Genomic DNA, 22,174 nt, shown 5'->3' on the forward strand with positions numbered 1-22,174 from the left:
GAATCTCAGATCAGTGAGGAATCAATAGTCAATCAATAAATTGGGAATAATAGATCAGTGAGCTGGAAAAAAAGTAAGACCTTACATGACATCTTACATCAGAAAATAATTCAAAATAAATAAAAATTACTAATTAAAAATGAAAGCATTCTTCAGTAACTTTTGAATTGGAAATGTGTCTGAACTATTATTTGAAATCTCGGAGATATAAAAAATATTAAAAATTAAAGGCCCAAAAGCCAAACACTGTCTTATACCAAGAAAGTTGTTTTTAAAAGGATTATGACAAGCTGGGAAAGTGTTTACAACTCCTATTACTGCGAAGATATTGCTAAACAGTTTCAACAGTGATTGTGTTACAGGACCTTTGGAGTGTCACTGTTCTGGCTAGAAACCCCTGTGCAGCTGCTGCAGTGGGGTGGGCAGCACCAGGTGCTGACATGCACCAGCTCTCTGTGAGCTATGGCAGGACCAGGTGCATCACAAGCAGCTTCCACAGCTGGCACCAGGGAACATGGCGGTTCCTGGCAGTTTGGAGACGCCAGGAAACAAAGGACCCCAAGGAGGGAGCCACAGCCCTGGCCCAAGTAATCTCTCAGGTCTGGGATCCCCAAAGGGCCACAGCTCTTCTCTCTTGCTCTTTGCTTGCAATGTGGTAAGCAAGGGGCATGTCTCAGACCTGTTTGTGTTATAGCTGAGTTTTTGTCCTACGACTAGGAAGAATAAGGTACACAGACAAGTGGAGGGTGAGCAAGAGGAAGAGGAGTTTTATTAAGTGATAAAACAGCTCAGAGGGTACCCACAGAGGGTAGGTCCTTTCTGCAGCCAGGGTGTTCTGATGAGTATTCAGCTATCAGCAGAGAGGGTAGCTTCTCTCTGATGCTGATCATCCTGTCTTCTGCAGTTCTAGAGGAGGCCCTAGAATAGGTGTCTCCTATTTGCAGGCTGGTTGTCCCATAGTCTCTACAGCTGTCAGCAGAGAGGGTAGCTCCTTTCTGCATCTGGTCATCCATCATCTCTCTGTCCTCCACTCTGCTCTGGCTGAGCCTTGGGTTTATAGGATCCTCCCAAGGCAGGAAGTGCAAGCCAGTTGGTCCGTGGGTGGCCATGGGTGGGTCCAGAATAGGCACCACAAGTTCCCATTCTGGTCCCTGGAACTAGCAGCCCGGCCCCCAGCCTTCAGGCCCTCCCTGGCCTGAAGCTGAAGATGAGGCCTCAATGGGGACTCACACCCTTCCACCCAGTACCCTGTCTCCTGCAGCCCTCCATGGTGCCCAGGCTGCTTGAGCCAAGGAGCACCTGCATGTCATAGCCGAGCTGCCTGGAACTGCTTCCTTGGGTTCCTCCCCACCAAAGTCTGGAGGAAGCCTAGGCAGCAGGCGGCTTGTTTACCAGTGCTGCCCCAAGTGTGGGCTGTGAAAGCATCCAGGCTATGTTCCAACCCTGCCCAGAGATCAGAGTTGGTGCCAGTTGAGAGAGGCCAGGCAGTGGGAGAAGTCACCTCTAAGGCTGCAAGGGCAAGAGCACACAGAGGCTCAGATTCACAGCCTGACTTGGAGGGTAGGGCTGCTGCCTGCTCCTGGGTCCCACTAGTGCTGTGGACCATGTAGCCTCCTCAGCTGTGCCCACTTGCAGCCTGGGGCAGGGGCTCCAGGTCCTGTCTGGGCTCCTCCCATGACACCCCCACTGCCCCACACCACCTGCCCCTGCCCCCTCCACATGCTCAGGGGTGGCCTAAGGTGGAGCAGATTGTGTGCCAGGGTGGGCCCTGGGATAAGCATTGGGAGTGTCAGGTTTGCCAGTCACCCTGAAGTGAGACAGACCCCAGGGATGTGCCCCAGCCGTCCCTCGCAGAGCCTCTTCTTGAGGAAAAGGAACCCTGTACCTTGAGCAGGTACAGGGTTCTGCTGTCTTCTGTTTGTCTTCTGATTTCTTTTTTTTCTCTTTGTCTTCTGTTTCAGAATTTTCACTGTAGTGTTCCCAGGACTTTTTTTTATTTATCCTGCTTGGGGTTTGCATAGCATGGTGACTATACCACTGGCTGGGTTCCCTAAGTGGGTGCTGCTTTCACTTCCTGCTCCAGTCCCTGAAGTGCAATCCCACTTTCATAAACTGGGCCCAGCACCCACTCTCCGTGTGCAAAGTGGCACCACCCCAGGCCCAGCTCTGCCTTGGGGCCCTCCTCTGTCTGACTGCGCTGCTCCCTGCCACACTTCTTCCCCACCGGGAGACCTGGCCTGGCCCCATTGTGGTGGCCCCTAGGAAGGCGGGCTCTTGGGGGCTGTCTGCCTCCTCCATGCACCCTCTCCATAGCAGCTGGTGTGATGTCAGTGGCTCTCCAGGCAGCCCATGCTGCTATCAGTTGTACCAATTGGCACTACCACTGGCAATGTAAATGTGACTTTCAGGTGCTCCACATCCTATCCAACATTTAATATCACCAGTGCTTTAAACATACCCTTTCTGGTTGGTGCACAGTAATCTTTTATTATGGTTTAGCTTGCATTTCCTTAATAATAATCATCATCATCATCATAATAAAACTATGTTCAATACCATTCTATATGCTCACTGATCACTTAGATATCTTTTCTTTTCCTTTCTTTTTTTTTTTTTTTTTTGAGACAGAGTCTTGCTGGAGTGCAGTGGACAATCTCAGCTCATTGCAGCTTCTGCCTCCTGGGTTTAAGCGATTCTCCTGCCTCAGCCTCCCGAGTAGCTTGGATTACAGGTGCCCACCACCACACCAGACTAATTTTTGTATTTTTAGTAGAGACAGAGTTTCACCATGTTGGTCAGGCTGGTCTTGAACTCCTGACCTCATAATCCACCCACCTCGGCCTACTAAAGTGCTTGGATTACAGTAGATATCTTTTCTTGTAAAGTCTCTGTTCAAATCTTGAATGGGTCTTTTGCTGACAAAATCTTTCAGCATTTGTCTAAGAAAAGTCTTTCTTATACTTTCATGTTTCCAAGATACTTTTTCTGATTATAGAATTTTAGTTTGGCTTTTTTTTCTCTGTCACATTAAATGTGTTACTCAATTGTTGTCTTGTTTCTGTGCTTTCTCTAGAAAATTCATTTTCAAGTCTTGTATTTTCTCCTTTGGTGGCAGTGTGGCTTTTCCCCCCCATTTTCTTTCAATTTTTCTCTTTGTCTTCTGTTTTCAGAAGTTTCACTATAATGTGTCCAGGTTTTATTTTATTTATTCTGCTCGTGGTTTGTATAGCTACTTGAGTTTGTGTGTTGCTATCTTCATCGGTCTTTCATAAATCTGAGGCCATTGTCTTTTTAAATATTATTTCTAATTTATTTTATGCTTTCTATCTAGTACTTTCATCACACACTTGGAAAATACCTTGACAACATCCCATGATTCTCTTGCACTTTGTTTTGTTTTTCCATTATTTTACTGTTTGTGCTTCTGTTTGGGCACATTCCCTATTGGTTTGTCTTTGAAGTTATCAATCCTAATATCTTCAAACATCTGTGTCCTGCCTGTTGCTAATTCATCCAATGAGTTCTTAATTCCCGCTACACACACACACACACACACACACACACACATACACACACACACACATCTAGGTTATCCATTGGGCTTGATGTAGATTTTATTTGTTCTTTTGAAATTTTTTGTCTTTTAATCTATTTTTACCTACTTTTGCCTCCACTTTCTTTATATGGTAATCCTAGTTACTTTTAAATCATTCTACTAACTCCCTTATTTGGATCGTATACAGATTTGTTTGTAATTTGTGTTTATTTCTTCATTATCAATCACACCTTTCTTCTTTGTGTATTTAATTTTTTTTCTATTATGTGCTAGACATAAGGTTTCAGAACATTGTAAGAGTTCCTAATGATATCATACATCAGAGAGGGATTCCCCTTTCTCCTGTTATGTAGATGGAGTGAGGTGCTCAATCTAAACAGGGCTTGTTCTGGGTAATGGCTGAGTGGCTTTCTATTCCTCAGATATGGCCTTTCTGGGATGTTTCTGCCTGGCAAGTTTCTGCTTCTTCATCCCTAAAAGATGGTGGGAAATTCATTTCTGTTATTCAGAGGATTTGAAATTCCCATCTCACACATTTGCACAAGCTGAGAAGTGTATGGAAGAGAACAATTCCTTGTGGCAGGGACACTACTCTAGCAGGACTCTGTCCCTGGGTCCATGAGGCTGCCAGAGGTACGATTCTGCCTTTTGGAAGCTGTGGCTTCGGTCTCCCATTATTCCCAACCATGAAACAAGTGTTCCAAGAGGACCAATTGCCAAGAATTTGAACTTCTGCTTTCCAAACAGTTGTACAAACCCTATATGATTTTTAGAAGTTCCACAGGTTCCTCTTCCCATTAGTAGACTCCCGTCATAATTTCTCTTTCTCTCAGAAGAGATTCAGTTGCCTGGAGAAGCATGATCCCCATCTGCACTCAAATTTAGCAAATGGCCCAGGGAAGAAAATAGCTATTTACATTAGCTTACCTATGAAGTATGCTTTATCCTATGAAATCTTATTCATCTTGACTTTATCGCTTCTACAACTCTCCTCTTAAATATATAATTTTGATTTTATAGATATATTAAAGATATAATTTTGCAAGTTAACACTTTTTTCTAGTTGTTGCAATGTGAACATTGGCCTAAACTATCATATTCTTTCAAGAACCACAAGCTGGAGACATTATTTTTATTTGTCAGATTGCTAAGAAAATAAAAAAATTTTGGTAACACACACTGTTTGGAAAACTGTGAAGAAATAATATTAATATATTGCTGATACAACCCACATGGAGGGCAAGCTGTTACAGAGATTAATATTGCAAATGTTTTTTCTTTGATCCAGCAATTATACTTCTAGGAACCTTACACATATATTTGCAAAACAACATACTACAAGAGTATTTATTAAAATATTATTTCTAATAGCAAAAGATTAGAATCAATCCAAGTGTCCATTAGTAGGATTGGAGAATTGAATGAAACACTAAGCTAACAAATTATTACAGAAGTTTTTTGTCAAATAACATAAAAGATAACTAAGATTTATTGTTAGTTGGAAATAAGAATGTGAGGATGTTAGTGTCTGTAGAAACTGGGTAATTTACTGAATATATATTTGAATGTAAGTGTGTGAAAAATGGCTGAAGGTACACAAGAGCCTAGTAACACTGAACGTCAATTGAGGGATGAGAGAATAAAAACTGAATAGAAGAAAAATGGAGTACAGAAAGAAAAGTTTTACTGTATGCTTTTATAGATAGTTACACTGTGTGAATTAGTAACTCATTCAAAAAATTTAACATATACATTTACAAATAATAAAATAGTAAAGTTTAAAATAGTTTAAAGAGAATAAGTAATATCACAAATTGCATTTAAAATATGTACAAGTTGTCATGACTCCAGAATTGTGAAGTTTATATTTTTCTAAAACTGATGAAAATTTGGAGAAATACAGAGAATGGACTATGAGCCAAAGAAATGAGGATCAAAAATACACAAGTGACATTTGACTTTCCTCAGTTACATCAGCAATCTTCTAAAGCTTCTCATAATAAAACTACACTTCCTTAAGAGAGAGGAAACAAACACTTAATAACCCAAGTCTCCATGACTCCCACTTAAACAACCAAATTGTATTTTTCAGTATTGCTTTTCAGAGTAAACCCCCTAGAAGGTAAAGACATTTCTAGATAAAACAGGTAACATGCTTCATCAAATTACCAAAGAAGACTTGCTGGAAATGTAATGAAACTTCAAGGCAATAGGGCAACTCACCAATGAAAAATAAAAGATTACATGCCACGGGAGTGAGCATCTTAGAAACAAAGTTTTCAAAGAGTGTCTCCAGCCTGATATTTCTCCGTGGAATATAAAGATGACTATCTTGGCTATTGTCAAATAAGGATCTTGCAACTATTCATTCTTAATATTTCGACGGTGTATCAGAATCTAATTACTTGTCTCTCAATGCCTCAGGATTCTCTAAGTGTTCTATTTTACTTGAGAGAGCACTGGTTTGAGATGAGGTGAGGGAGATTCCAATCTGAGCTGTGCCATTAGATGCCCTTGGGACAATCTGCTTTTCCTTTATGTGCATTCATTTATTCCTCTGGAAAATAAGGTTTGGATCTAGATTATCTCTATATTGCCTTCAGGATTCACATACTATAATTCTATGTATGGAAAGAAATTAAACAAATGAAGGTCCTTAAAAGTGAGCAGTTCAAGTAACACCATTCATTATGTCAAAATGTATAGAGCAGATTGCATAGATCAGTAGGTTCACATTCTTGGAAGCAAGCTGGATTGGAGTCTGGTTGTGTCAGTTTCCCTCTAGGTTTCAGGAGTCTTACCTGTAGAATAAGGAAATTGGAATAGATAATTTTAGGATGTTTTGAAGGAGACACTTTGTTTATGAGCTTGAAATAGATGTGTTGGAGAACTCTTTGGCCTCAGTCAGTTTGTGATTTTATTCATATAAACCCATCATGAAGGCAAAAAACCTTAAGTTAAATTACTGTAAGTCCACATTATATAAACTCTATTTGGACCCAACGTGCCCAAACATTGAGGATACTTTCCCTCTGCCTCTTTCTCCTTTCCAATTCAACTAATCCTGATTATTTCAGTACCTGCAGGGTGGGAGTACAAAAAAAAATCTAGAGGCTTCAGCATCTCTCAGCATGCATCTAGACATGAGCAGAAAATGAGAGCTATAGAACATTCAATGTGATCTTTTTTCACCAACTAGAAATCTCTCAGAGTTAACACAATATTGTCTACTCATTAGTTATTAGTAGTTCAAAGAATCATCTCTCCTAATGTCTCCTTCCTTTTGATTTAGCTAACCTGTATGCAACACTTAACTAGCTGCCTATATACTATTCTAGTCCCTTCCTTTATCCATCTTACTTAACCTTCATAACAAACCTGAAATATTTTAAGTTCCATTTACAGTCGAGAAAACTACAATTTAGAGAAGCTAAACCTCTACCTGAGGTTACACAGTTATCCCCAGGCTACCAGTAGCAGACTCAAGATTCAAAGGCAAATTTATAAACTCCAAAGACCACATTTCAAATCACTGCATTGTGTTAGATAATGGAAACATTATCCATTATTATCCTCATTTGTTTTACATCTCCCTCACTATCTGAGTTTTCACTATCCAAATATGTTCTGTAGCAATTTGCAACAATGTTTTATCAAAAACTCAATATCCAGATTGAAAAGCCGCTCTAACGAATTTGTGACGCATGCACGCATTTATGTTGTTTGCCAGTCTAGGCTAGAGAAGGCACAGTATACCGAAGCCTTATCTCAGTTATTCTTCCCACAAGACCACATCAAGAGCTTCTATTGCTCTAATGTGTCATGCTTTAGTAATATCATCTTCTCCACATTATTAAGAGAGGATGTTTTAAAGAAGGTGCAAAAAAACCAATGAGTAACATAAGAAAACCGAATAGACTAACAGACATTTAATTAAAAGGCCTGGAAAAGTCTATGCATTACAGGAAAAGTTGGAGGTGGTAAAGTGAATTTAAGAAGAAGAAAAGCTGTCATTCACCCCTAAACATATTCCAGTAAGGCCCCCACCCTATCCCACCAATGAGACAAAGGTAATCAGTGACACCAATGACTTCATATGTCAAAACAATGTTCCATCACTGTTTGACTCAGCCTTTCATCAGCATTTGACACAGTGATTTGATTCTTCCTTCCTGAAATATTTTCTGCACTTAGCATGTTCTTGTGGCTTTTTTCTAAAGAGGCTACTGCATCTCATCTTTCCAATGTGTGTTAAATCTCAATCTTCAGTCTAAATCCCTCTTGTACTTTACCCAAGCTATCGCAGTACTTGTACTCCTACCTGCACTAAAAAAAAAAAAAAGAAAAAAAAAAAAAGACTTGTGTGTAGCATTTGTTGATATTTGTGTTGCAAACGCTCCCACCTGGCCAGTTTTAAGCCACCATTGTGACTTGTGACATTGTATTTTTTTGAACCACTTGTATTAGATTCCACTAAACTACTGGAAATATCAGCTATGTACTTGAGCTCTCTCTGAATGCCAAAGAGACCTCTCAAACATAATATGTACAAAACACAATTATTAAATTATCTGTTCCCTAAACCTACTCCTTTACTAATATTCTTCTTCATAAATGGCACCACTGTTTATCCAATTTCTCATCCAAAATTCTTGGCAAAATCCTACCACTTTTTCTGTTAACCTTCAGTGGTGAAGGGAACTACTAGTAGAAGTCTGGAGGTGGAATTACGGTAATGCACTGCATAATGACATTTCAGTCAACAGCAGACTCCATTTATGATAGTGGTCCCGTAAGATTATAATACTGTATTTTTACCTTCTCTGTGTTCAGATGCAGAAATACTTACTAGATTGCAGCATTCAGTATTGTAACATGCTGTCGAAGTTTGTATCCTAGAAGTAATAGGTTCTACCATATAACCTAGGTATATAGTAGGCTATATCATCTAGGTTTGTGTAGGTACATTCTATGACGTTCACATGATGAAATCACCTAGCAATGCATTTCTCAGAATGTATCCTCATCTTCAGTATAGAGTAATGTATTCTATATTCTGGGACAGCCATCACTTCCCAGGTGTTTCTCCTGAATAAGGATTTAAGCTTGTAAACTCTGAGCTTGATTCTAGAAAGTGGAAGACTCAACATTACAGACCACCTCTTTTTCGTTAAAAAAAAAAAAAGACAGAATTATTGGAACAGGAGAATGACAGACAGCTTTGAGTCCCCACCAAAGACTCAGAAACCAAGGAAAGCCATGCTAAGTTACTGCTATCCCAGCTTTTGCCCTATGTAGCCACATCACTGCTGATAAGATTTGGGGTTTGGGGCTAATTAGAATGGATACTTAATTAAATCATATTTATGTGTGCTCGCCAATTGTTTGTATGAGCCTGTATCTTTTTCATATCAACTCACAATTCACCAGAAAACCTGTCTTGCATATACAAGCAGGATTAGAAACTGAAAACAGATCTGGATTCTTCCTATTATAAATATTAAAAAATTAAACATAGAGAAAACTGCACATGATAATATAACAATGTACCTATCAAGGATATTTAATACTTGATAACAATTTTGAAATGTTTATTTTGTATCTTTTGTTATCATAATCATGCATAGTTGCAGCTGCTATTTCTGTGCTCCTCCTTAAACCCATTTATCTCTCTCTCTCCAGATATAACCATTACTGTGAAGGCAATATGTATTCTCAGAAAGAAGACTGATTCTGAGATGTCTAGTAGTCAGACCATGCTCTAGAAACCCAGAGCATGATGCTACTAAATGATGATGAAAATCTGTGTGCTTGCACATCTCTAAACCTTTAGTGGTAATCATTGTATCAATCTAAGTGCTAATATGCCTAGCCTGGTTCCAGCATACATTTCCAAGAATAGTCACTCCATATAAGCTAGCCTGCCAGAAATGTCCTCCCCTCTTTGGGAGGAGACAATCAGAAATGTATTTGGGCATTAAATTTGACCTGTGACAAACTTCTCTCCCTATTTTCTTCCATATAATTGCATCCTCAGATAAATTTCAAAAATTCTATGATATACTTTCAAACTGGTCTTTGAAAATCCACTATTTCGTGAGTGTCTCTCCTGCCTCAGAGTTCAAAAATAGCTGTTTCAGAATAACTTCAGTTAAAGCATAGAGTGTTCAGTGTATTTATGGCACAGATCTGCCTCCTGAATGAGTTTCAGATACTCTCACTAGCACTCTACATGTAACAAAGAGGAAAATGTCACAGACACAAGATCAGATATGCATGGATGTGCAGATATGCATGGATGTGAAAAATGTCTTTAATGTATGTACCAGTAGATTCATTGCAGTCAAGGAAAGACTCTCTGAACATAAAATAGGTTAGTAGAAATTATTCAAACTGAAATGTAAAGAGAAAAAAAGTAGTTGAGGGAAGAAACAGAATAGACTATCAATGAAATGAAGGACAATATCAAATGGTGTAGCATACGTGGATTTGGAACAATAGTTAGAGAAGAAAAAAAATATTTGAAAAATTGATGACTGAAAAATTTCCAAAATTAGTGACAGACACCTTCTCCAAGGTGAGGGGACACAAAGCAGAATAAATACCAATAAAATGATGCCTGGTTCTATAATAATTATATTGTTGAAAACCAAAGACAGAAAATCTTAAAAGCAGCCAGAGAAAAAAGATACATTACTGAAAGAGTAACATTTAAAAGAAGTACAGGACATTTCTTAACAGAGACTGTGCAAGCAGGAAGGCAATGCCGTGACATATTTACGATGCTGAAAGAGAGAACAAAGAGTCAACGTAGAATTCTATAATCCTGGGAATATTCTTAAAAATCAGGGAAAAAACTTCTGATTCCAGCTCCAACATGTAAAGAGCTCTGAACATTATTACTTCTATCTTTACAATAAGAAAAAGGTGAAGAAACTGAATTATCAGTAACTTGTTTTGAGCCCATCATTGAATTGAGCTCACTCATAGAGCATACCACTTCCCCAAATCTGAAGAGACAAGAAAATGCAGAGATTGATAACTGAAATCTGCTCACCTGGAACAGAAACCACTGGAGACATAAACTGGTAAGAAAATGTAAGTAGTGATATTCAGTAATCGCCGGAGGCTGAGTGTGGACTAACCTGAAAGAGAAATTCCTGGAGACTACAGACTTAGAGAGGAAGCCACACTTTCCTGCGTTTTACCTCTAGAAACTTCAACAGGCTCTAACAGTGAAGATCCAAGAAAGTCCATCATGGGAGGAGAGAAAGAGTAATCCTTGTGAAATATGCATGCAGTGTTCTCCATAACAGAACTCTAGTTTCCAGTGGTAAAGACTGTCTCATAATATTTTTCAGTATCAAGTAATAGTCCTCGGAGCACATTTTGGAAAAGGCAGGTTGAAATTATTCATATAATTCATCGGGTACAGAAGAAGTACTCTATCCTGGCAGCTAGAATTTTTGTTATTGAGTATTGATATCTATTCTTCTCAACTCCTAGTTGAAAACCTTTGAATATCACCTAATTGTCTATATTTGCCCCCAATTGTGTAATTAAAAATATATGCTTTGAGAAGAATCAAAACGCAAATGTTCCCACAGGGAAGACTTAGCAGGGTAGACACTGTGATATCACAATGTTCAGATGGCCTTCTGTCTTCCTCTTTTTTTTCTTTTTTGTTCTTATTATTCATTTTTTGGCTCTAGTACTTGCCACTGTCTTCCTGAACAAAATACTTTTCCTATTTGTTTGCAGGTTCCAAAGTCAAGTGCAAACATCTCTATGAGAAGAAAAAAAATCAGCTAATTAATATACTTCTTTTCATAAGACATCAGTTTTGTAGAAAGAATGGGGTTTTAAATGGTTTCCAGATGGATAGAACGTATCATGAGAGTGTTAGGAAGCACAAAAGGGGGAGGCTGAGGATGAGTTCAAAGATTAGCCTCCATGGGCCTGCGAGTTTCTTCTGTGGTTTACTTAAAGCTACCAATAATTTCAGAACAACATTCTGTGCTTTTGAGAATAGAAGCATGTGATGAACTAGGGCCTTGTTAATTTGCATAAAAATTCTCAAATACCAATGACACCCCTCCCCAGCTCTCTAAGTGTTCCTGAATTTATTTTATTCTTTACAGCAAGCACTTCTGCTGGATAAACAAACAACCCTTTGAATCAGACTCATGTTTGTTTACACCCCATGGAGAGCCGGATAACCAAAGGACTAAATCAAAGGCTGATTTTGCACAGAAAGCATAAAAGAGAAAGAAAATGCTTCTACAGTCAGAGGCACTCTCACTGTTGTGTTCATTGGTTTTCCATGAGATGTGGTTTTGCTTTCTGGTTTGCCTTCTTTATTATTGCCTAAAATATCATCTATCCTCAAAACTCAGCCATACTGACCTACACTTCATGGCCAGATCCTCTCCTTCAGGAGGTCCCCACTGAATATTTTTTCAATATATAATATTGTTTTCCCTTCCTTGTATAACCTCAATGAAAAGAGGGTCTCCTAATAGGGCACACCGACTTCACTATGTTTAGTGATTCAAAACCGGATCTCACTGAAGTCTCAGGCATTGATCTGCAGTGCTTGCTGATATTCAGCGTGCACTAACTGCTATGTCTATTTAGTGGTTTCCATGTCTGTAGCTCTGACCTTCTAAGCGATGGCAAGAGGGAAGTCTGCAGAGAGGACCAGCTCTCCTTATACTCTATTTGTAGCTTCCTATGTAGTCTATCCTCCTTCCCACATTTGTTACAATATATAACCTTTGCCTTTCACATCATCTAAGTTCTTTCACAAGCATCAACTCATTGCAGCTGTAATAGCTTCTTAGGGAGATCCTCATCACTGGCCATTGTCATCAGAAACTAAGGCTCAGTTAGAGAGACAGAACACCTTGCTGAAGCATGTTCTACCAGACAGTGGTGAAGCCAGCTCTATACCAAAGACATAAATACCACCTACATTCTTCGAGCAGAACAATACTATTTCATCTCTGCTGTGTGAAGCCAGTGACTACAACAGGAGCTTAGACTTCTTCTGGAGCCAGAGGAGGATGCTCCAACTACAAGAGGAGAAAGAAGGCAGAAAACCTGGTCATTGGTCTGAAGCTTCTCAAATTGTTCTGCCATGTTGGGTCTGTGATTCATGTGTTGTCCTTTAGAAATGTTAAGTTCTGGGCTGGGCACGGTGGCTCAAGCCTGTAATCCCAGCACTTTGGGAGGCCGAGGCGGGTGGATCACAAGATCAAGAGATCGAGACCCTCTTGGTCAACATGGTGAAACCCCGTCTCAACTAAAAATACAAAAAATTAGCTGGGCATGGTGGCGCGTGCCTGTAATCCCAGCTACTCAGGAGGCTGAGGCAGGAGAATTGCCTGAACCCAGGAGGCGGAGGTTGCGGTGAGCGCAGATGGCGCCATTGCACTCCAGCCTGGGTAACAAGAGCGAAACTCCGTCTCAAAAAAAAAAAAATAATAATAAATAAATAAATAAATAAATAAATAAATGTTAAGTTCCAAAGGAAAGGAAAATACTCAAGAAAATGGGACCATGGGCATTTTGTTTGATTTTTAAGGGGCTGAGATTCAGAGTGTCTGCAGTGTTGTACCAGGAAAAAACACAAGGCCACAATAGCCAAAATATTTTTAATTTGAACTCCATGCCCTTTTTCTCACACCTCTTCACCCCACCCAATTAATCAATTAATGAAGCTCCTGGGCAAGTTAAGTATCTTAAGTCTCTGGAAACTTGTCAGTCTCCTCAGTTGTGAAATGAATGTGGTATTAATAAATATCACAAAGCATAATTATGAGAATTGTGTGACCTAAGCATGTGAATCATTAAATAATTGTAATATAATATAGAAATGTGAGTGGTTATAAAGGATCTAATAAGTACAGTACAACACTCTTAACCATGTACAGTTAATGGATTCTCCTGATTAGCCTACATTAACCACTGCTTTTGTGAAATATATTAACAGATGCTTACAGAACCATCAGTACACTTATTATCTTAAATAACAATAAGTTATTACTCCATGCTCCAATATTTCCATGCAAATTTTCTCCCCCAAATCAGGTTGTATATTTAGCAAAACTCTGTTGTGCTTACTTCCAAATCTATTTACATTTGGTCATACTTGCTCCTGTAGTTACAGATGAAATTAAATGTCAGATCCACTGAAACATCATGGGTATGAGTGGAATGTTACTGATTCTATTATTTCTGTTAAAATTGAGTTACTTTGCTGCTTTGCAAATAATGGATAATGGTAAATCACTAAAAACATTTCGGACTAAATGGCAGCAAGACCACAATGAAAAAAGTAGAAAAGAAATAGTATTAATCTAAAAAGAGCATGAACTCATGTAATCTCACAAATGTCTTTAAATCTTAGTCCACTTTAAGGAAACTGAAACTAGATACCACAAAGAATTCATTAAGATTGAGGTTTACACAGGAAATACGATAAGAAAATTCAATCAGATGGCCTGTATTTAAATAAAAGGGCTTATTCGTACTTCAAAACTTTACTGAATGAACGTACACCCGTCTGTTATGAGTTATAATAAAATATTTAAGATAGACACATATTATTTTTTCTAATCCTCCAATTTAACTGGCCTTTTAAATTAGTCAACCATTGCCTGGTCTCAGTGACATTAAATAAGAGGATTTCTTATTTAATGCAACATAAAATAATGACAAAAATTGGTCTCGAAATCGGTGCTAAAGGAGAGGAAGGGGAGGTTAAATCTGCAATGAGGACAGATACGTTTTTACGTTTGGGCTTTGTCTGTACTTCTTGGATCTTTCCACCTGAGAGTCTCCTCACAGTTGCTCACTGATGCCAACCATTCTGGCCTTTCTCCCAAGTTAGCCTCACAGCCATGGCGGCTGTGTGCAGAGGGATGTCATGAGAGATGCTTCTGAAAGAGTAGACAGCTCTTGTCCTTTGACTTTGGAATACATCATAATTGCAATATATTATAAAGTTGTTATGGACAGCTCAGCCTAGAAATGCAACAAGAATAAACAGGAAGCCCAAGGTAAGTCTGGCACCTACACTTTAGCCTGGGCTCAGATGTCCGAAGCAGATCCTCGTCCATCATCCAGGGTCAGTGAAGCTTGAAAGTGAGAGCCAATTCCACAGACACCATCTGTGGAAGTGGAAAAAACCTGTGAAGCAGAAGTCAGATAAAATGGTTTTCAAGCTTGGCTGTGACTCTTTCCAATAGGAAGATTTTAGGCATGTAATAAAATTTCCCTGGGTCTAAATTTCCTTCACCTATAAAATGTAGATAATAATTTCTCCCCAGTCTGCCTTAAAAATTTGTTGTGAATGTAGGGAACAGAGCTCTCCTCATTTTCGAGAAGGAGCCTCTGCCCATCTCCCCACGCTATGCCTCTCTGCACACTTCCATTGCCAGCCACTTCAATGTGTGTGAAGGTGTTAATTTGTGAATGTAGGACATTTACCAAGCCATGTTTACCAGTGGGCTTTAAACATGAGTATCAGCATGCGATCTTCATCTTTGCTTGTAGTAGATTGACTTTGGGAGGATTTTCCTCCTAGTAAAGGCAGACCTTCTAAATGACAGACTTTCTCAGTGGCTCCAGACATTCCTATTTTGGACAGAGTAGACATAGTGGAACAAGACTTCACAATTCATTCTTCAACTCCACTATATACAGAATTTTGAATCATGAAATTAAAGACCAGCTATCAGTACTGTGTTTTTTATTTCTCATCGGACTATTCGTAGTTTGTCAAAAACCCAAAGGAGAATAGAAATAAATAAGACAAGAAAAATTCACTCAAAACACCTACTAGTGAAAAATCAAACAATATATGATTTATTAAATAATGTATTTCATGCAAAATAGAAAAAAATACCAATGTTGAATATAATCACTTAAGTGTCATGAATGGTTGCAAAGGATAAAAAAGGAGACATCAATTTCTCATAAATATCAGAAGTGCAACAACCTTGACTATGTTTTCTTAACCCCTACAGATTTCTACCTAACTGGTACTGCTCACTACCACCAAAGATGCAACGTGGCTTAGAAGAAGGATCTCTAAACTGTCTGTAGAGTGAATATGTTTTTCATTGTTGTTTTTGTTCAAGCTGTCTAAGACAAGCAACTAATTACCCTATGCCTCAGCTTTCCTATATCCCTATATATGTACATATATATGTATATCCCCCATGTATGTACCTTCATACACAAATATGTATATATTCACACAAATACATATATATATTTTACATATGTTTTGAGAACATTTATGCTCTCTTATTACTTTTTTTAGACACTCTTTCTGATTGCTTAAGACGAGCCAAGCATGGGGTTCACTTTTATAACATGTATTCTTTTATTGGAACCTCATACCAAGTCTTTTGAGACAGGTATTTTTGCCATCTTTTTTTTTTTTTTTTTTTTTTAACTGATAAGCAAACTCAGGCTTGGGAAAGATGCTCTCCACTGGCCATCAGGCCAGATGTATTGATCTTTCAGAGCTTCTTACTGAGTTGCAGTGTGTAAAGTTGGCTGAAGTATTATTCCTGAACTCCCTAACACCTGTTTTAAACAGGCTATGTTGGGTAAGGTATGGTCAGACCAGACACAGATCAAGAGAAAGAAATCAGAAAGAGTCTTACAGTTTTGTTATACTCACACTTCCCTGGAGAGACCCAGTGTGCCAAGCAGGGCCACATGGGGAAGCACCGAGGTAGTCACAGGCAGAGGGCAAGAGGAACTGTGTGCTCTGTGAGCTAGCACTTTTATTGCGGTTTCTGCAGGAAAAATACGTATGAGGCAGGTCTCTGGGACACAGAGATTGCCCTTGGTTGTCTGGCAACTGCTCTTAGGCTATTAGCAAAAATATGTCATGGCCTGAAATGTAAGAACCTGATAAAGGAAAATGATAGTGCACATACAAAACTGCATTATACCATCTAATATTTATAGGATGGTTTAAACAATTTATTATAATGTTTTGAAAGAAAATACTTGAGAAAATAGTATATATGGGACAACAATATAAAAACATAGTAAGCAATCCAGTCCAGATTAAAAATGTCAGCTAGTCTGCTCATTAGCTATATGAACTTGGACAAAATATTTAACTGCATTATTCCCCTGTTTCAACCTACACATTATACTAAAATCTAACTAGATAGTGACTTACAGTGAGTGCTTTATATATTGTAGCTTAAAAAAATGTAGCTTCAAAATAAAGTTATATGATGCTGCATTTGGTTATTCAGAATAATTCATAATATTTGGCTACCTTAGCCTACTCAAATGATAGATTTGAAGTGAGGAAATATCACAACTAGTTATAGGATATAATATACAGTTTGTTGGAATGAAATGAGTATATACATAAAGTTAAAACTTTTTTTAAATATTGGAATCTCAAAACAAATTACTGTGTTAACTAATGAATGTTTCTTCCATCTCCATCTTATTAAGAGAGCCACTGAAAATCAATGAAAGTTTGTCATATAGTCAAAACACATTTAATATGTTTTATTAATGCATCGTCTCATTACTATTGCAGAAATTGCAAATTAAAAAATGTTAGATTTGAGTATAGCCTTGGGAATCATCTGGTTTAGCATTATCATCTTAGAAATGGGATTTCATGGTGAGAGGGGAAGTCCCATCTTTAAATATTTTTGAAGAGTCTCAGTCTTCAGAATTTCTGAAGCAGAAAACAGATCCAAGTCCATTTCCTTTAGTAAGGCTTTGGATTTTTCAGAAGTCAAAGCATCAGACACCCATTTAGAACAGAATAGGAAAGAGCCCCATTAAAGTAGAAGTGGTGACATCTACGTCACTGTACACATCCCATAGCTCTCCATTCAATCGTGTTCTTTTTCAGTAAACAAAGCTGAAAAAAAAGCACTGGATGAGGGTTGCAGAAGCTGTGTGCATTTCCATTTTGATTGATTGTCATTATAAAAATGGTCTGCATAATGATACTCACCTCCCAAGAATGTCGCTGAGAGTCAGTTCATGTGGCCAACACAGTGACTGGCAGTCAGTAGGCCCATTGTAAGTGCTTCCTCAATCTTGATAGGTTTTCACTAAATGTTTAATGAAACCTGTATTTTGTTGCCTTCTCAAGCACCTTAAGTCTTTTCAAGGTCTTAATGGAAACTTCTATGCATGCCCCAAAGCTCTTTGCCTGTTCCTCGAAATGGGTAGTGGTGGTACATATGAAAGCGACCTTCACTTAACATGCATCTAACATGTACTGAGAGGGTGTCTACTGTGCTTTCTGTGTCATGGGAAACTCCATTAGATCTCTGTTCTCAATCATCCACCACTTTACAATTTTATGTTGTCATTTTTTAATATGCAATTGCTTGATAATAATTATTTTGTGGGGAAACAGAAGTTTCAGACCTGGCGAGAAACACTGTGCATCACTGCAATCACTTTTGAGGGTAAAGCCACTGGAATGACAGGAATGATGATGCCTCCTTTCTTGTCAAACTCCAAGGGCTGGGGTCAAAAAACCTGCCACCTACCCCAAGCCAAGCTGTGTAGAGATCGATGTTTACATTCTGTATAAGCATATATAAAATAAATGATGTGGGAAAAGGTTCACCATCTATTTTAAAATGCTCCCTTCTATTTTAGACCAAACACGTACAATTTCTGTTTAGCAATTTCAGCTAATTGTTGGATTAACATTTTGGGGAACAGATTGCAAACTTCAAAATGGAAAAGATCATTTTAGGGAGGAAAGCTAGGCAGCTGTCAGGGAGTCGGAATTAACATACATTTGCATAACAGATGTACAGTAAGGTGTCTATGACAGACAATCACTGAATATTAATGCTACAGACCATGACATCATTTGCGTAAATGCTGTCTGCTGGGTATTGAGGTTGGTGTGCTCTTTGCAGAAGACAAAGGGCCAGAGAATGGAACAGATGCACCAGATACGCCAATGCATCTTAATTTATGACATCCTCATGAAAGACCTTGTGGTGTGATTTCAGATTTTATTACAAATAATTTGGAGATAAAGGAACTAAGTAATTATCTTTTCCCCTACAGTTAGTCTCTCTCAAAGGAAGAGGGTTCATTTGTGGACTGCCATTGTGATGCTCTCAGGAGAGTGGCATTCGTTTTATGAAGTGGGGGTGGGGTGCGGAAGAAAGGGAAAGCGTCCCTGAAACTCAACATTGTGCCTTGAATAGATTTGGCTATTAGCATGTTGTCGGACACCTGTCACAGATCAGCTCACTCCCCTACACACACACTTGAATGAAGCAGCAGGTGATTCCATGGCAGGTTTCAAATGGTATTTTTTTTCAAAGTGAATTAGTGTTGAAGTATAAAACTCATTTTGTCAAATCAATGTTACCAACATATGTTGAGCTTGTACTATGTGCAAAGCACTGGGTTTTCTTTCTTTGGTATCTTAATCAATTCTTCACTGTCTTCTGGCAAGTCTCCACTGGACACTTTATCCAGTAATTAGAATCCATGAAGCTGCTTGCCTTTGTGATCACCCATTGCATAACTAGCCCCCAATTGGCTAATTTTAAATGTCATGTATTTGATCAATATATACTTGAGCATATAACAGATGCCAGACTTTGCACTAGATATTGAATATGTAAAGACCCCAGGAGCTTCTGTCTTAAAGATGCTCACTCTCTAGTGGGAATGACAGTCAATCAGTCAACAAATGTTTATTGAGATGTTACTATGCATTAGACATTGTCAAGGTGTGAAGGTACAGCAATAAATAAAGCTGACAATCACTGCCCTCAAGTCAAATTATTTCTACTGGGGAAGATAATAAACTTATAACCAAATAAACAGTATGGCATTAGATTCACAGGTAAAACAAGATAATGAGAAAGAGAGTGGCAAAGAATGACTGAGAGTGATACGGGGTTGGGGAATGTCTGCTTTCTTTTCAATCATTAAATACCTTTTTCATTATCTTTTTTGACCTGATACTTAAATGATAGAGGGAGGCAGCTACACAGAGCATCTGAAGCAATATCATTTAAGTAGAAGAAATAGCGAATGAGAAGTTCCTGAAGCTGCATGCGCAGGTCTGCACATAATTTGGTCAGGAGGAGATTCGTCCTAAGAATTACATAGTTTATAGATGTAATGGATGAGAACAAGGGAGAGAGCCCCTGATCCAAGTGTTGGAGTCAGGTCTGAGTCAGTCAGCAGAAAGACTAGAATTCCACTGAATCTTTCTATTACTAGGGCCCACAAGTAGATGAGAGACTGAGTATTCAAAAAAGAGAGGACAACATAGGCAGAGACCTTAGAGAGAGATGCAAAGTGAAACATTTCCTGAGAATTGCATTTAGCTTGATCACAAATTGCATGAGGGAAGTGTCCGAATATAAACCTGTAATTAGGGCATTAGGGTTAGACTGAAAAGAACTTGAATGTTGAATTATGATGATTTTGGTGTAACGGAGAGGTTACACTTCTGCTTCAGAGCTCTCTTCTGCAGACACCATGGTTGATCTGCTGGAAAGGATAAAACATGCTGACATGTGTGTCCCCTTCCTAAGAAGGGGTTATCTCTAACCTTTGGGGATAAATGACACCAATTTGATAATAACTCAAATTCCTTTGATTCTCATCAAAGTGGCTTACCCAGGCTCTTTAATGACATCCAAAGCTATCAGAGAGTTGAGAGAAAATGTCCACGCTAATCCACAATCATCTTTCACTTCCTTTATTAGTGTTTTTTGTCCACAAGTTAGTCCAGAAGACTCATCACTGCCCACGTGTACAGTGCTCCCTGAAAGATTGTCAAAGTCTATTCCCGGGCAGAAGCATCTACTGTTATTTCCAATACCATCTTCCCCACAAAAGCCAGAGTTGAACTGCGTTTCCAGGAGCAGAAGTTGAACATTCCAATCTCACATAATGTCATACCTTGGCACCAAAGCAGTAACCACCCATGCTTCTGTCTCTCAAGAACTCTCTTGAGAACTGCTTCCTTAGTGTGTGCTTGAAACAGTTCTCTCTAAAATCCCTAATACTAACAAGTAATACTCACTATGCACATAATCAGTTCCAAGCTCTGTGCTACATTCTAAACATGGAGGATCTTGCTTCAGCCTCACAGCACCCCTGTGGTGTGATCATTAAGTGGATAAGAAACAGAACTCAGAGGGGATTAACTATTTGTCTGGGTCTCACAACCAACAAATGACTGGACTCAATCTGATATATATGCAAGCTGACTGAAGAGCCCTTGCATATAACTATTGTGCTATACTGCCTTTCCAAAGACCTCAGAGATGAGTTCATGAAGTTAGAGCAAGAAAATGGCACCTACTCATGTTGCATTCTTTCTCTCTTGTCTTCTGATACCTACTAAAACCTCTTCCTCCAAATATAAATATTTCCTGAGAATCCATTTGTTACCATTACATATCCAATGTCATCATTAGTTTCAGCTGCTATAACAAAAACAATAAACAGTAATTTCTTGCTATTGTGGAGGCTGGGAAATCCAAGATCAGTGCAGCAGAAGATCCCATGTCATCTGCTGAGAGCCCATTCCCTAGTTTATAGACAACCAACTTCTCACTGTGTCCTCACATGGCCAAAAGAAAGATCATCTCTCTCCCACTTTCTTATAAGAATATGAATTCCATTTCTGAGGGTTCCATTCTCATGACCTAACTACCTACCAAAGTCCCCATTTCCAAATACCATCACATTGAGGGTCTAGCTTCAACATGTAAATTTGGTGGAGGAGCCAGGGAATTCAAACTTCCAGGACATGGTACCCAGACATTCTTAAATCACAGTTCACTTAGGTTCAAGAGAGACATTCCTTACACAGAGATTGTGCACTCCCAGAAGGCATAGATTATAGAATATGTAGTCCTTATTTTTATAGCACCAGTCTACCTAAACCAAATTTAAATTTATTGCACCAAACCTATGTGGGAGCTCTTTCAGTTTCCCTGCACACATGAGGATGAAGTAACCCATCAAAACCATTGACTAATAGGGGCAGTATGGTGGAAAAGTCTGAACTCTGCTCCACATTCACACTGTTTTGATTATCATGGGCATGATGCAAGAGCTGCAGCTGTAGCTGAGAAGCAGATAAGAAATAGGGGCCAGGCACAGTGGCTCACGCCTGTACTCCCAGCGTTTTGGGAGGCCAAGTTGGGTGGATCATCTGAGATAAGGAGTTCAAGACCAACCTGGCCAACACAGTGAAACCCCACCTCTACTTATAATACAAAAAAGAAAAAAGAAATCAGCTAGGTGTGGTGGCAGACACCTGTGGTCCCAGCAACTCGGGAGGCTGAGGCAGGAGAATCACTTGAACCCAGGAGGTGGAGGTTGCAGTGAGCTAAGGTCGCGCCATTGCACTCCAGCCTGGGCTACAAGAGTGAAACTCCAGAAAAAAAAAATCTAGCAATGCATTATTCTTCTAGACCCTTCTCTCCTTTAGTCATCTTAATTTCCTACTCCCTATGTCAAGCGGTTACCAATGGTAACGTATTAGGTGAGTGCAATAGCAATGACTATTTTTGAACTGGTGGAATTTGCCATTTGATATTGAAATAC

The sequence above is a fragment of the Callithrix jacchus genome, chromosome 3 (genome assembly GCF_049354715.1).
Source record: "Callithrix jacchus isolate 240 chromosome 3, calJac240_pri, whole genome shotgun sequence".
In the NCBI taxonomy this organism is placed as follows: Eukaryota; Metazoa; Chordata; class Mammalia; order Primates; family Cebidae; genus Callithrix; species Callithrix jacchus.